The sequence below is a fragment of the Pan paniscus genome, chromosome 5 (genome assembly GCF_029289425.2).
Source record: "Pan paniscus chromosome 5, NHGRI_mPanPan1-v2.0_pri, whole genome shotgun sequence".
In the NCBI taxonomy this organism is placed as follows: domain Eukaryota; kingdom Metazoa; phylum Chordata; class Mammalia; order Primates; family Hominidae; genus Pan; species Pan paniscus.
The window spans coordinates 135,555,253-135,571,342 of NC_073254.2; positions in this window are offsets into that span (position 1 = coordinate 135,555,253).

Consider the following 16,090-nt stretch of genomic DNA (forward strand, 5'->3'; position numbering starts at 1 on the left):
TAACCTGAATAGCATTGGTTCAGTTTAATATTTAAACCTACGTATTTAGAAAATTAAACTCGGGGAGGCTCCAAGAAGGCTAACTAGAAACAGCTGCAGTAGGAGGCTCCTACCAAGAACAACAAAAACGGAGAGTGTATCCTGCACCATCAACGGAAGTATCCAGGTTCTCTCATTAGGGCTGACTAGGCAGTTGGCATGACCCACAGAGAGCGAGGAAAAGCAGGATGGTGCGACTGCCCACCTGGGAGCCACATGGGGTAAGGGAGCTCCCACCCCCAGCCAAGGGAAAAAGTGAGTGATTGTGCTGTCCTGCCTGGGGAACCATGCTTTTTCATGGATCTGTGCAGGGCGCGGATCAGGATATCACCCTCGTGAGCCCATGCCACCAAGGCATTGGGTCTCAAGCACAGAACTGTACAGATTCTCAGCTGCCACTCGGCTGGATATTGCCTAAGATTACGAGTTCCCGGAGTGGGGGGAAGTGTGGCCATCATTACTGCGGCTGCCTGCTGCTAAAGATGACTGAGCTCTTGTGGGTGAAGGGTGGCAGTCATCACTGCAGCTCCAGCCCGCTATTTTCCCCTGTGGGCGACTGGACGGATTTGACCCAGGAGGAATTTCCCACAGTGCAGCATAGCGGCTGTGGCAGATCGTGGCCAGACTACCTCATTAGGCTGGACCCTGGCCCATCTCTCCTCACTGGGCGGGGCCTCCCTGCAGGAATTTCAGCTACTCCAGCCAGGAATTTAGGGACAGACCACTGATATCCTTGGGACTGAGCCCCTGGAGGCAGAGGTGGCCGCAGTCACCGCAGATCAGCAGACTTAGTCTCCCCCTGCTGGCTTTGAGGAATCCAGGCAGACCGGAGGAGTGGAATTTTCCACCAGTGCAACGCACTGCCTCTGCCAAGGTGCAGCCACATTGCTTCATTAAGCAGGTCCTGGATCCTGTACCTCCTGACTGGGTGAGACCCCTCCCAATAGGGGTTGCCAGACACCTTACACAGGAGAGTTCCTGCTGGCATCAGGTCGGTGCCTCTCCGGGACAGAGATCCCAGAGGAAGGAGCAGGCAGCCATGTTTGCTGTTCTGCAGCCTCCACTGGTGACATCTCCAGGTGCAGGAGGGTCCCAGGTGACTAAGTTCTGTAGTGAACCCCCAGCAAACTTCAGCAGCCCTATGGAAGAGGGGCCTGAGTTTTAAAAGAAAAACAAACAAACAGAAAACAACATCAACAAAAAGTCCCCACAAAAACCCCAACCATAGATTAGCAGCCCCAAAGATCGAAGCTAAATAAACTCACAAAGATGAGAAAGAATCAACAAAAAAATGGTGAAACTCAAAAAGTCAGAATGCCTCTTCTCCTCCAAATAATTCCAACACTTCAGCAAGGGCACAGAACTGGGCAGAGGCTAATATTGATGAATCAACAGAAGTAGGCTTCAGAAGGTGGGTAATAATGAACTTTGTTGAACTAAAGAAGCATGTTCTAACCCAATGCAAAGAAGCTAAGAACAATGATAAAACATTGCAGGAGCTGTTAACCAGAATAACCACTTTAGAGACAAACATAAATGACCTGATGGAGCTGAATAACACAACACGAGAACTTCACAATGCAACTATAAGTATCAATAACTGAATAGACCAAGCAGAGGAAAGAATTTCAGAGCTTGAAGACTATCTTTTTGAAATAAGACAGGCTGACATGTTTAGACAAAAAAGAATGAAAAGAAATGAATAAAAACTCTGACAGCTATGATTATGTAAAAAGACTGAACTTAAGACTGATTGGGGTACCTGAAAGAGACAGGGAGAACAAATCAAGTTGGAAAACATACTTCAGAATATCATCCAGAAGAACTACCCAACCTAGCAAGACAGCCCAACATTCAAATTCAGGAAATCCAGAGAACCCCAGTAAGATACTCCAAGAGAAGATCAGCCTCAAGACACATAATTATCAGATTCTCCAAGGTCAAAATAAAGGAAAAAATATTAAGGGCAGCCAGAAAAAAAGGCCAGGCCATCTACAAAGGGAAGCCCATTAGACTAACAGTGGACCCCTCAGCAGAAACTGACCTCTCAGCCAGAAGAGATTGGGTGGACCTCTCAGCCAGAAGAGATTGGGTACCAATATTCAACATTCTTAAAGAAAAGAATTTCCAACCCAGAATTTTATATCTAGCCAAACTAAGCTTCATAGGTGAAGAAGAAATAAAATCCTTTTCAGACAAGCAAATGCTCAGGGAATTTGTCACCACCAGGCCTGCCTTGGAAGAGCTCATGGAGGAAGCATTAATATGGGGGGGGGGGCGGGTAGGGGAAGAAAAAACCGTCACCAGCCACTGCAAAAACACACTAAAGTAGAAAGACCACTGGCACTACGAAGCAAAGACATCAACAAATCTGCAAAATAACCAGCCAGCATTATGATGACAGGATCAAATTCACACATAATAATGTTAACCTTAAATGTTAATGGGCTAAATGCCCCAATTAAGACACAGAATGGCAAGCTTGAAAAAGAGTCAAAACTCATTGGTGTGCTATATTCCAGAGACCCATCTTATGTTAAAAACACACATAGGCTCAACATAAAGGGATGGAGGAAAAATTACCAAGAAAATGGAAGGCAGAAAAAAAAAGGGGCTGCAATCCTACTTTCTGACAAAGCAGACTTTAAACCAACAAAGATCAGAAAAGACAAAGAAGGGCCTTACATATGGTAAAGGGATCAATTCAACAAGAAGAGCTAACTATCCTAAATGTATATGCACCCAATATAGGAGCACCCAGATTCATTAAAAAAAGTCCTTAGAGGCCTACACAGAGACTTAGGCTCCCAGACTTAGGCTCCCACACAACAATAGTGGGAGACTTTAATACCCCATTGTCAATATTAGATCGTCAAGACAGAAAATTAAGAAAGATATTCAGGACTTGAACTCAGCTCTGAATCAAGTCGACCTGATAGACATCTACAGAACTCTCCAGCCCAAATCATCAGAATATACGTTCTTCTCAGTGCCAAATGGCACTTATTCTAAAATCGATCACATAATTGGAAGTAAAACACTCCTCAGCAAATGCAAAAGAATTGAAATCATAACAGACGGTCTCTCAGACCACAGCACAAATTAGAACTCAAAGTTAAAAAACTCACTCAAAACCACACAACTACATGAAAATTGCACAACCTGTTCCCGAATTACTCCTGGGTAAATATGAAATTAAGGGAGAAATCAAGAATCTCTTTGAAACCAATACAAACAAAGAGACAACATACCGGACTCTCTTGGACTCAGAAAATGCACCTTTAAGAGGGAAATTGTAAGCACCAAATGCCCACATCAAAAAGCTAGAAAGATCTCAAATCAACACCCTAACATGACAACTAAAAGAACTAGAGAACCAAGAGCAAAAATCCCCAAAGCTGGCAGAAAACAAAAAGTAACCAAGATCAAGGTGGAGCTGAAGGAGATAGAGACATGAACAACCCTTCCAGTGAATCTAGGAGCTGTTTTTTTAGAAAAAATTAATAAAATAGACTGCTAGCTAGATTAATAAAAAAGAAAAAAGAATCAAATAGACACAATAAAAATTACAAATGGATATCAACACTGACCCCACAAAAATACAAACAACCATCTGAGAATACTATAAGCAACTCTATGCAAATAAATTTGAAAATCGAGAAGAAATGGATAAATTCCTGGACACATACATCCTCCAAGACTGAACCACGAAGTTGAATCCCTGAATAGACCAATGAGTTCTGAAATTGAGGCAATAATAAATAGTCCACCGACCAAAAAGAAGCCCTGGACCAGATGGATTTATAGCTGAATTCTACGAGAGGTACAAAGAGAAGCTGGTACCATTTCTTCTGAAATTATTCCAAACAACTGAAAAGGAGGGAATTTTCCCTAACTCATTTTATGAGGCCAGCATCATCCTACTACCAAAACCTGGCAGAGATACAACAACAAGAAAATAATAAAAACTTCAGGCCAATATCCCTGATGAATATCAATGCAAAAATCCTTGATAAAATACTGGCAAACCGAATTCAGCAGCACATCAAAAAGCTTATCTACCCCGATTAAGTCAGCTTCATCCCTAGGATGCAAGGCTGGTTAAACCTACGCAAATCAATAAATGTAGTTCATCATATAAACAGAACTAAAGACAAAAACCACATAATTATCTCAATAGATACAGAAAAGGCCTTCGATAAAATTCAACATTCCTTCATGTTAAAAACTCTGAAGAAACTAGGCATTGAAGGAACATACCTCAAAATAATAACAGCCTATATAACAAACCCACCACCAATATCATACTGAATGGGCAAAAGCTGGAAGCACTCTTCTTGAAAACTGGCACAAGACAAGGATGCTGTCTCTCACCACTCCTATTCAACATACTATTGGAAGTTCTGGTCAGGGCAATCAGGCAAAAGGAAGAAATAAAGCATATTCAAATAGGAAGACAGGAAGTCAAACTTTCTCTCTTTGCAGACGACATGATTCTATATCTAGAAAACCCCATTGTCTCAGCCCAAAAGCTTCTTAAGCTGATAAGCAACTTCAACAAAGTCTCAGAATACACAATCAATGTGCAAATATCACAAGCATTCCTATACACCAACAACAGACAAGCAGAGAGCTAAATCACAGATGATCTCCCATTCACAATTGCTACAAAGAGAATAAAATGCCTAGGAATACAGCTAACAAGGGAAGTGAAGGAGCTCTTCAAGGAGAACTACAAACAACTGCTCAAGAAAATCACAGAGGACACAAACAAATGGAAAAACATTTCATGCTCATGCATAGAAAGAATCATATTGTGAAAATGTCCATACTGCCTGAAGTAATTTATAGATTCAATACTATTCCCATTAAACTACCATTGACATTCTTCACAGAATTAGAAAAAAACTACTTTAAAATTCATATGGAACCAAAAAACAGCCTGCATAGCCAAGACAATCCTAAGCAAAAAGAACAAAGCTGGAGGCGTCACACTACCCAACTTCAAACGATACTACAAGGCTACAGTAACCAAAACAGCCTGCTACTGGCACAAGAACAGACACATAGACCAATGTAACAGAATAAAGATCTCAGAAATAAGACTGCACATCTACAATCATCTGATCTTTGACAAATCGAACAAAAACAAGCAATGGGGAAAAGTTCCCCTATTTAATAAATAGTGCTGGGAAACTGGCTAACCACATCCAGAAAATTGAAACTGGACCTCTTCTTTACACCTTATACAAAAATTAACTCAAGATGGATTAAAGACTTAAATGTAAAACCCAAAACTATAAAAATCCTGGAAGAAAGTCTAGGCAATACCATACAGGACATTGTTATGGGCAAAGATTTCATGACAAAACATCAAAAGCAATTGCAACAAAAGCAAAAATTGACAAATGGGATATAATTAAACTGAAGAGCTTCTGCAAAGGAAAAGAAACTATCATCAGAGTGAACAGACAACCTACAGAATAGGAGAAAATTTTTGCAATGTATCCATCTGACAAAGGTCTATTACGCAGAATCTACAAGGAACGTAAACAAATTTACAAGAATAAACAAGCAATCCCATTACAAAGCGGGCAAAGGACATGGACACTTCTCAAAAGAAGACATTTATGCAACCAAGAAACATATGAAGAAAAGCTCAACATCACTGATTATTAAAGAAATGCAAATCAAAACCATGATAAGATACCATCTCATGCCAGTCAGAATGGTGATTGTTAAAAAGTCAAGAAAAAGCAGATGCTGGCGAGGCTGCAGAGAGATAGGAACACTTTTACACTGTTGGTGGGAATGTATATTAGTTCAACCATTGTGCAAGGCAGTTTCATGACTCCTCAAATACCTAGAACCAGAAATACCACTTGGCCCAGCAATCCCATTACTGGGTATACACCCAAAGGAATATAATTCATCCTGTTATAAAGACACATGCACATGTATGTTCATTGCAGCACTATTCACAATAGCAAAGATGACATGGAATCAATCCAAGTGCCCATAAATGATAGAATGGATAAAGAAACTGTGGTACGTATACACCATGGAATACCATGCAGTCATAAAAAGGAACGAGATCATGTCCTTTGCAGGGACATGGATGGAGCTGTAAGCCATTATCCTCAGCAAACTAACGCAGGCACAGAAAACCAAATACCGCATGTTCCCACACATAAGTGGCAGCTGAACAGTGAGAACACATGGACACAGGGAGGGGAACAACACACACTGGGCCCTGTCACAGGGGTGGAGGAAGGGAGAGCATCAGGATAAATAGCTAATGCACGTGGGGCTTAATACCTAGGTGATGGGTTGATAGGTGCAGCAAACAATGGCACATGTTTACCTATGTAACAAATCTGCCCGTCCTGCACATGTATCCCAGAACTTAAATTAAAATTAAATTAAATTTTTAAAAAAGAAAATTAAGCTAGGACACATGTTGTTAAACGTTTCATATTTTTCAAATAAATAACCAGGCTACTTTGTTATATTATTACACTGAAGAAAATAGAGTGCTTCTACAGATGATATAATCTTTGTTCATTTTATCCCCAACAATTCACGAGCAAGATTTGTGTACTAACAAAGGAGAACAGGTTTTATTTGCAGCCACCTTCTTCTATTGCCTCTTCTCCAATCCTTTTAATTTTCCTAAATTCTGAATCTGTTCTGGGAAAGCATAATTTTCATTGTATCCATTGTTTTCCATCTTCTGCAGGACCTGTGAAGCTTAGCTGCATTCTGCTAAGTTCTTGCTAACCATTACTCAATCTCCATCCTTCATAATGTGACAGTCATTTCTTCGTTTCTGCCATGAATTGATTAATGTGATACCCACTCTTAACCTGTGCTTCTGAGACTGCTTAGTGTATGTAACCTAGTAAACATCAGATAAAAGCCTACAGTACAGCTCATTTGCAACACTGCGTATGGTCCTGGCTGGGAAAATACACTGGAAGATATCCAGCTGTGTGTATAAATCAATTCCTTTCACACCCATGAAAAGCTGGGTATTCCTGCCAGCTGGAGCTGTTGGCAGACGGAAGGCTGTGTGTGAAAACTTCTACAGTTGTTTGTACTAGTTCTAAAAGATATAAATAGAATTACAGCAAATAATAGTGAAAAATATTTCAGCCTTGTGCACTACTACTCTACTGAAAACCTATGCTTCAAAAAGTGATACATAACAACTTGTAAAGCCACATAGAGAAATTTGGATCTGCTGCAGGATTTCCATTTATCTATTTAATTTGTTTTAGCACTCAATAGGTTTTTATTTTCTTCCATCTATAGAAAGTTTCATAACCTTTTCTGCATATCTCAAAGATTAAAGTGCAAAGTGAGAATACTAAAAATTTTATTAAGCACAAAGTGCTATGCACAAGCTTGACTATTGACAGCTTAGTTGCCACCACCTGTGTATTACCTGTAGTAGAAGAATAGCCAATATTAAAATTTCCCTGGGTTATGGTGGAGCATTTGTATTTTTGGAAGAATTTTTTAATCCAAATTTCTACTACCATATTCTTCTCAATTAAGAACAGAAAAAAACACTACAATATTACAATAAATTCTAAAATGATATGAGCCAATTTACCAAAAGTACTGAGTGAGCACTACCACATGTCCTTAATCTTTGTGGGTAGCGCTGAAAGAAGTCTCTGGGTAACATCATGGTTGTTGTTTATACATGCTAAATTCTTTTCTTAGGTGTTATTTAAACAATTTTTTAAAAATTTTTATACTTAGAAAAACAAGTGAATCACTATTAACAAAACTAAAATAAGTATCTAATGTATACTTGTTCCATAGTCCAGAGATCCAATAAGATGGTCATTCAGAATGTTGAAGGAAAACAACCCCAAGAGCAGAGATGGCAAACAAACTTCATCTTTCATACCAGCTCTCATCAGTTAATTGTGGCCTCCGAAGCTGTTCATGGAGCAGAATTTTGAGGCCTTACCAAATTCAGCTGGAGAAAATATGGATTTATTACTAACATCTGACAGTAACATGGCCAGGACAGTGTTGAAGATCTCCTGTCTACATATTTTTTAAATATAGTTTCACAGACCAAAGTGAAAGAAATTAAGGTATAGTAGAAATCAGAGACTAAGAAGAAAACAAATTTGAAAATGACACCAGGTACATGTGTTTGTTATTAAAAGTCTGCTATTGACGCTGGCAACAAGAAAATTAAAGAAAGGCTGGACAAGAAGTCAGAAGATATTTTATAAGAAGATATGTTTTTTAAATAGAATTACAAGGTAACCTCAGAGTTTAGATACTGATTAAGCCCCAGAATGAAAATCGTTTGCCCTGTTATAAATGTCTGTGTCATCAGTAATTGACTGATACTAAAGTCAGTTCTCAAATACTTAATAGCTGATTGAAGGGCGTGGGAGATGCCCAAGAATATTTGATTGACTTGCTCTTCAGAGGAGGGCAGCATTAAAAATTAATTTTTAATTATGGTCTATTATAAAGTCAACCAGACAGAAAATATTGCCAATATTATCTACAGACACGTCATTATATTCCTGGATTATTGAAGCAGGAAGCCACTAAGAAAAGTCTATTTTTAATTTGGATCAAATATTACTCCAATTTTGGAAGCAATAGCATGAATAATAATAGCCTGGGAAAATTTAGAGTCCTGAGCCCAAAATACCATGGAAAATCCTACTCAATTGATTCTAGCCTGCCATTCTATTCTCTCTAGCCCATAGAACACCATTGTTTTAGTCAGAGTTCTTCAGAGAAACAGAAGCAATAGCGAGTGTGTGTGTGTGTGTGTGTGTATGCATACCTACGTGTGTGTGCGTCTGTGTGTGTGTGTGTAAAGAAACCTATTTTAAGGAGTTGGCTCAGGTGATTAGGGAGGCTGGTAAGTCCAAAACCTATGGGTGGACTTTGCTTTGCTTTACTCAAAGTCTATTGATTTAAATGTTAATCTCATCCAAACACACCCTCAATAAAACATCCATAATCATGTTTGACCACAGTATGTGGCTGTGTCTCAGCCAAGCTGACACATAAAATTAAGCATCACAACCACCAACCGAAGAGAAACGAAGAAACCACAAAAGTAAGTCCAAAGTTTGATATGTCCTTACTATGTGAAAGCATCATGGAAACTTAGAATGTGTCTTCTTTGCTTGAGGATTCAACTAGATTAAGTTCTTCAACTATTTGTTGCACATTATTGCAGATTGTATTCTATAAAAACGAATGCAACAATATCTTCCAGTATCCACTTTTCCATGTGACTTTGTTATTTTCCCATCAAGAGGAGGGGTCTAATTTCCTTATCTTTGAATCTGGGCTTTCCTTGGTGATTCAGTTGTAACCCATAGAATTCAGTGGCATAGATTCAGTGGCACTTCCTGACTTCTGAATGTAGGTCAGAAAAAAACAGGACCATTCCCCTTGGTCATTTGAGCACTCACTCTCAAGATGCTTTCCCGTCACAGGTGCCCTGCTGTGAGAAGTCAAAGGAGAGACTAAGCAGGGGCTTAGGTCAGCAGTTGCAGCTAAGTTCATAACCTGAGTTATCCTACCTCAGATTCCAAGCATCTGAGTGCAGATGCCCGAGACCATTTCAATCCTCAGTCATTCCAGTCACCCTCAGCCATGAGAATCTTCCAAGCTGAGACCCTGGACAACATGCCGCAGAGATAAGCTACCCTCACTATGTTGGCCATAGAATATGTGAGCATAATGAAATAGTTGTCACTTTACACTACTGAATTTGGAGTGTTTTGTTAAATTACATGGATAACCAGACCAGCTGGCAACTGTGTATAGGCAATATACTAGGCACCATGAAGGATAAAAATTTAAATTTGAAAAAGTTATTAATGTTGCATCTAGGAGTTAAAAATATAAATATAAAACTTCAGGAAATAATAAACAGCTCTTTTTTAAAAAATCGGAACAGACCAATTCCTAAGCCCCAAGGGTACGTTACACTTGCTAAAAAGTGGCACGCACAGTATCAACATAATGGTAATATAGTTAACATAGTACTTTATTTTAAAAGTAAACAAAAATACAGTTTGTTTGATTTTTGCAACTCGTATCACTGGCTATGTGCCCTCTCTGTTTCTTTGCACATTCTCTTTTGATGTTTCTTTTCTTCATTGAATAAAAGAAAACCCCAAACTGTCAGAGACAATGGCTACCCAAGGCCACTGTTAGCACAGGAGTAAGTAAGAGGAGAATCAAAGAGGCTTCTTCTTCTTTCCCAATGCCAGGGAAGTGGGAGAGCAGAAGGCAATCAAGCAGAATATTTCAATAATTCATTTTTCTATTTCATGTCCTTCATCGTCTAATAGAACAGAATATTTTTTTAAAAAATCTGTACAGAGAGTACCTTGTATTATAAATCTTGTTTCACTAGGTTGTAAACTCCTAAATGACAGGAAGTCTGTCTTTTTTCTCCCCATGTTTTGAATAGTGTCTTATATCCTGACCTCTCAAATATTAAATCAGTCAAGTCTTGGAACAAAGAGTATTCAAAAAATGGGGGTTTTTTTTTTCATAACATACTGGGTCCTTTTGCTTCCCAGCAAAGATAATGAAAGGTCTTAATCATATTATAGGTGCCAACTTTTCATTTCTCTGGCAAGTGCCTTGGTAGTAAATCCAAATCAAACTCTTATTGCAGCAAAGTTAGGTTGCTAAAATGACCAGAGCAGCAGGTCATCTTAGCCATCTTCCCTCATCTCCCAGAGAGTGGGAGATTGCTCCATAAACCATGTTCCTCGATGCTCATCCAACCCTATTTTCAGTGATGAATATAATGGCCTAATAGCCTTTTCTTTAAGAAGTCTGTCATGTTCTTCAGTCTGGACTTTCAAAGTCTAAAGGACAGAAGCACTCTGAAACCATTCTGACTTTCAAATTTGAGGGGCTAATAAATGTCAAATGCAGGGTCAGAACATATTAAAGTAAATGAAGCAGTTTGGTCACTCTTAAACACAAAGTCAAACATATAGCAGAAGGACAACCTTGTCACTAACAGAAGTGTCTGGATAATTATCTGACCTTTCCTGTAAGACCTTGGAGCATCTTTGCTTGCAGGCATATAGGAAGCTCTCTAAGTAGAAGCCTCTCCTCTACAAAAGAAAAATGTGTGTGTGTGTGTGTGTGTGTGTGTTTGTGTGATCATTTTTTAAGAAGCATAAAAGAAGTGGGAATACATGTATGTATACAATACCTGAAAGAAAAAATAGAAAAAAATAAGACGCACTGCTTAAATGGTATCATCTAGTAATACAAAAGAGAAGAAAAATTCATACAAATGAATTGTGTGTATATACATAAAAAAACAAAATTGTGATCTTTAGACTAAAATTGAGAGTGTGTGCTATGCAATATCACATCTGAAAATGCTCAAGTTGTAATCATAACATTTCAATACTAATTAACATTTTTCCTCAACATAAAAGTTTTCACAAATTAAGAGTATTTTGAACAGACGGCGTTGTCTAGATAATTTATGGGGTCTGTTAACAAAATGAAATTCAAGGCCCCTTGTTCCAAAATTGGAAAGAAGCTTTCATGTTTCTTCCACAGTTCCTCTCCTAACCTATCACGGTATTTTTTGCTTAGGTTGATTTATCCACCTTTATATAAACAAATTATAAAATGTGCATATATGTAAAATATAATATTTTATGTATTTGTTCAATGTCACACACCCTTGGGCATGGAGATTCTTTCAGGGTAAGTGCAGACCCTGACAAGCACCAAGCATCTCACACTGGGACCCTAACGCTTCCCACACCCAGGTCCTAACCCTCACTCAGGGTAGAAGGTGACAGAGAACCCATCCTGGGGAAAGTCAAGCCCCTGGCACATGCTCCTTCATCTCATCAGATTTCACTTACAAAACACAAATTCAAAAATACAATTATGAAGAATTTTATAACAGTGATTATATTATAGAGCAATAAACTCAAAGCATGGGGTCCGTCAGAGAGTGGGGCCCTGCGTGACTGCATTGGTGATATGCCTGTAAAGCCAGCCCTGCTAACAGGCAACATTTGGAAAATACAGCCTTTAAGCTTACTACGGTATTTAATGCAATTTAATATTATGCCTTATTGGTTCTAAGGTTGTGTTTTCTCTTGCTTGTATTCTGGAGGGTTTTTTTTTTTTTCTACTTTAAGGATTTTTTGTTTAAAGTTTTTAGAAATTTTCTTTTCTAGAATAAACTCACTTAAAAGGATGTGATGACTTTCTAACAGGTCAATTAGGCTAGGTTGAATCCAACTGCCCTTTGTTTATGTTTAGGATTAGAGTAGGCCTCTGGAGAAATTACAATGGGACATTTGGAGGGCAGGTGTGAAGTAGCCGCCATTTTGGAGCTCATACACATTGTTGCTTGTCTGTGGCTCATGCTGTTGGTGAAGCAATGGCCAGGCCTCCAACTGACTTAAAGCTCCAACATCTGGCACAAGACAACAGCCATACAGGAGCTGCTTACTCAGGCACCATAATTGAATAAGGACAACTCCCTATAACAAATACACACACACACACACACACACACACACACACACACATTCTGCTTCTCTGACTGAATTCGAACTGGTACAATGGGTTATTAACAAAACAGGAAACATTATGTGATTTGGACGCAGGATAAGTACATTTCCTAGTAATTTTATGGTTTGTATATAAAGACTGAGATAATTTCAAATAAAATTTGAAAAGTGTCCTGTGTTTTATAATCAGGCTTTAAAAATTTTCTGCAGCATTTAGGACCAGATGGTTCTCAATATCCCATCTGCCTTAGTCTCCTCTGTCCCTTTTCTTCAACTCTACCTCACATGAACTCCCTGTGTGCTAGCTATTCTCCAGAATCCTTCCCTCTACAGACCTGCATCTCTTTAATTTAGAAAATGTACCCCCAGTCATAACAACAAATGCTTTCGCAGTAATATTCTCAGTTGATATCTGCATATGATGTCTTCAATTTCAAATTTTACATGTATGGAGAGTTTGTCTTTTCTAGGACACATAATTTTCCAATGCAATATTCTGCTTCATTAATACCAAAAAACAAGGGAAGACAGTTTTGAAGCCCCATGATATTATGAGAAAAATGAGTTAGTCTCCAAAGAGTTGTGTATTCCAACCGCGTCAATAGATATATCAATAGTAAAAGGCCTTTTCTACATCTGCAAAAGATATTTAAACTTTGTGGGACATTTTATTCTTTTTACATATTTCCATTCAATTCCTTCATAAATATAGATTGGGCAGCATTTCATATCTCCAAGAAAAGAGCTCATAAATAAGTCTTTATTGTGAATTATTTTCCAAGAAATATAAAAGTCCCAAGATAATAGGTAATAGGCAGATAGTCAATTTTAATTTACATCTATTCCTTAAGTCATTTTCACTCATTTTGTGTCTGTGTCTCCTCTAAGACACTTTAGTTAGCTCTAGGTGAGCACATAAAACGAAGTTGCTGCTTGTCCTCTGAAAACACTGCAAAAAATGAATTATGAATATTTAGAGTAGCTAGCTGATGCATTTGCATTTTTGTTTGTTTTTATTTTCTGCATTTCAGCAAAGTTACAGGTTCACTTTCAAATTCCAAATTTACTTGCAAATATGAAATTACTTTGTGATTTATAATGTCTTTCTCCAAACTGGTCTTGAGGTCTTTACTTGTGTGGAGCCTAGAGGTCTCATTGTCTTTACATAATGCCTAGAACTTTAGGGAACACCCCTACTTTTTTTCTTAATATGTATAATTTTAACATGAATATTTTAAATAGTGTAAGGTCTCAAAATCTAAATATAACTAGAACACCTTCATTTTCTAGGATCTTTTCACCCTGTCTCAATTTCTAGGAATTTCTGTCCCTACTTTGTTATGACCAATTTTGTATGTTAGGTTGCTAGTTTATTGGTATTTCAACATGGTTCACAAAGGAACTGTTACAAATATTTAAAACGTATGTGATAAAAGATATGTAGAAATAAATTTTTATGACCAAATACCATACAAATAATTGTAGGGGTTCATGACAAAAATGTATGTGGTGAAAGATAAGTAAAAATAAATTTCAATAATCAAAAATATATAAATAATTGTAGAGGTTCATGACAAAAGGGGAAAATCACAAATCTTCAAGCAATAAAAACGTGTAAGCAAGGCTGTGGTCACCATTTTTCCAACAGTATAGGCTTAGTTCATGCTTCTGAGTCACATTTTAGTATCTTGGAATATTTCAAACATTTTCATTATTATTTTTATACTGTATCTGTTATAATGATATGTCATCAGTGATCTCTGATATTATTGTAACTGTTTTGGGGTACCACAAACAATGCCCATATGACAGCAAATGTAATTGACAATATGTGTGTTCTGACTACTCCAATGACTGGCTATTCCTCTGTCTTCCTCCTGCTGAGGCTGTTCTGTTTCTTGAGACACAACAACATTGAAATTGGGACAATTAATAACCAGACAATAGTCTCTAAGTTTTCAGGTGAAAGAGTCACACATATCTCACTTTAAAAAAAAGGTTAGAAATTATTAAGCTTAGTGAAAAAGCATGTAAAAAGTCAAGGCAGGCCAAAAGCTTGGCCTCTTACACCGGTTAGCCAAGATGTGAATGAAAAAGGAAAGATCCTGAAAGAAATTTAAAGTGCTACTCCAGTGAACACACAAATAATAAGAAAGAAAAACAGCCTTATTGCTGATATGGAAAAAGTTTGAGTGGTCTTGATAGAGGATCAAACCAGTAACAACATTCCCTTAAACCAAAGCCTAATTCAGAGCCAGGTCCTGACACCTCAATTCTGTAGACTAAGAGAGATGAGGAAGCTGCAGATGAAAAGTTGGAAGCTAGCAGAGCTTGGCTCATGGTTCAGAGTTTAAGAAAACAAGTCATTTCCATAACATAAAAGTACAAGTTGAAACAGCAAGTGTTCATGTAGAAGCTGCAGTAAGTTATCCTGAAGATCAAGCTAATATCATTGATAAAGGTGGCTATACTAAATAGATTTTCGATGTAGACTAAACATCCTTCTCTTGGAAGAAGATGCCATCTAGGACTGTCATAGCTAGAGAAGGGAAGTCAATACCTGGATTCAAAGCTTTAAAAGATAGGCTGACTCTTTTGTTAGGGGCTAATGCAGCTGCTGACTTTATGTTGAAGCCAATGCTCATTTGCCATTCCAAAAATCCTCGGGCCCTTACAAATTATGCTACATAGGCTGGGTGTGGTGGCTCACGCCTGTAATCTCAGTACTTTGGGAGGCTGCAGTAGGAGGATCACTTGAGCCCAGGAGTTTGAGACCAGCCTGAGCAACGTAAAACATTGTCTCTACTACAACTAAAAATAAATACATAAGAAAAATAAAAATAAAGAATTATGCTACATCTACTCTGCCTATGCTACATAAATGGAACAACAAGGCCTAGATGACAGCACATCTCTTTACAGTCTGGTATACTAAATCTTCTGAGCCCACTATTGCAACACACTTTTCAGAAAAAAAATATTACTTTCAAAATATTACTGCTCACTGACAATGTACCTAGTCACTCAAGAGCTCTGAAAGAGATTTCCAGGGAAATTAACATTGTTTTCATCCCTGTGAACATAATATCCACTATGCAGCCCATGTTTCAAGGAGTGATTTTGACTTTCAAGTCTTATTATTTTAAAATATATTTCATAAAGATATAGCTACCATAGATAATTATTTTTCTGTTGGATCTGAGCAAAGTAAAATGAAAACCTTGTGGAAAGGAGTCACCATTCTAGTTCCATTAAAAACATTTGTGAATCATGGGAAGAGGTCAAAATATAAACATTAACAGAAGTTTGGAAGAAGCTGATTTCAATGCCAATGAATGACTTTGAGGGGTTTAAGATTTTAGTGGATGAAGTAAGTGCACGTGGTGGAAACAGCAAGAGAACTACACTAGAAGTGGAGTCTGAATATGGGACTAAATTGCTGCAATTTCATGATCAAACTGAAATGGATAAGGAGT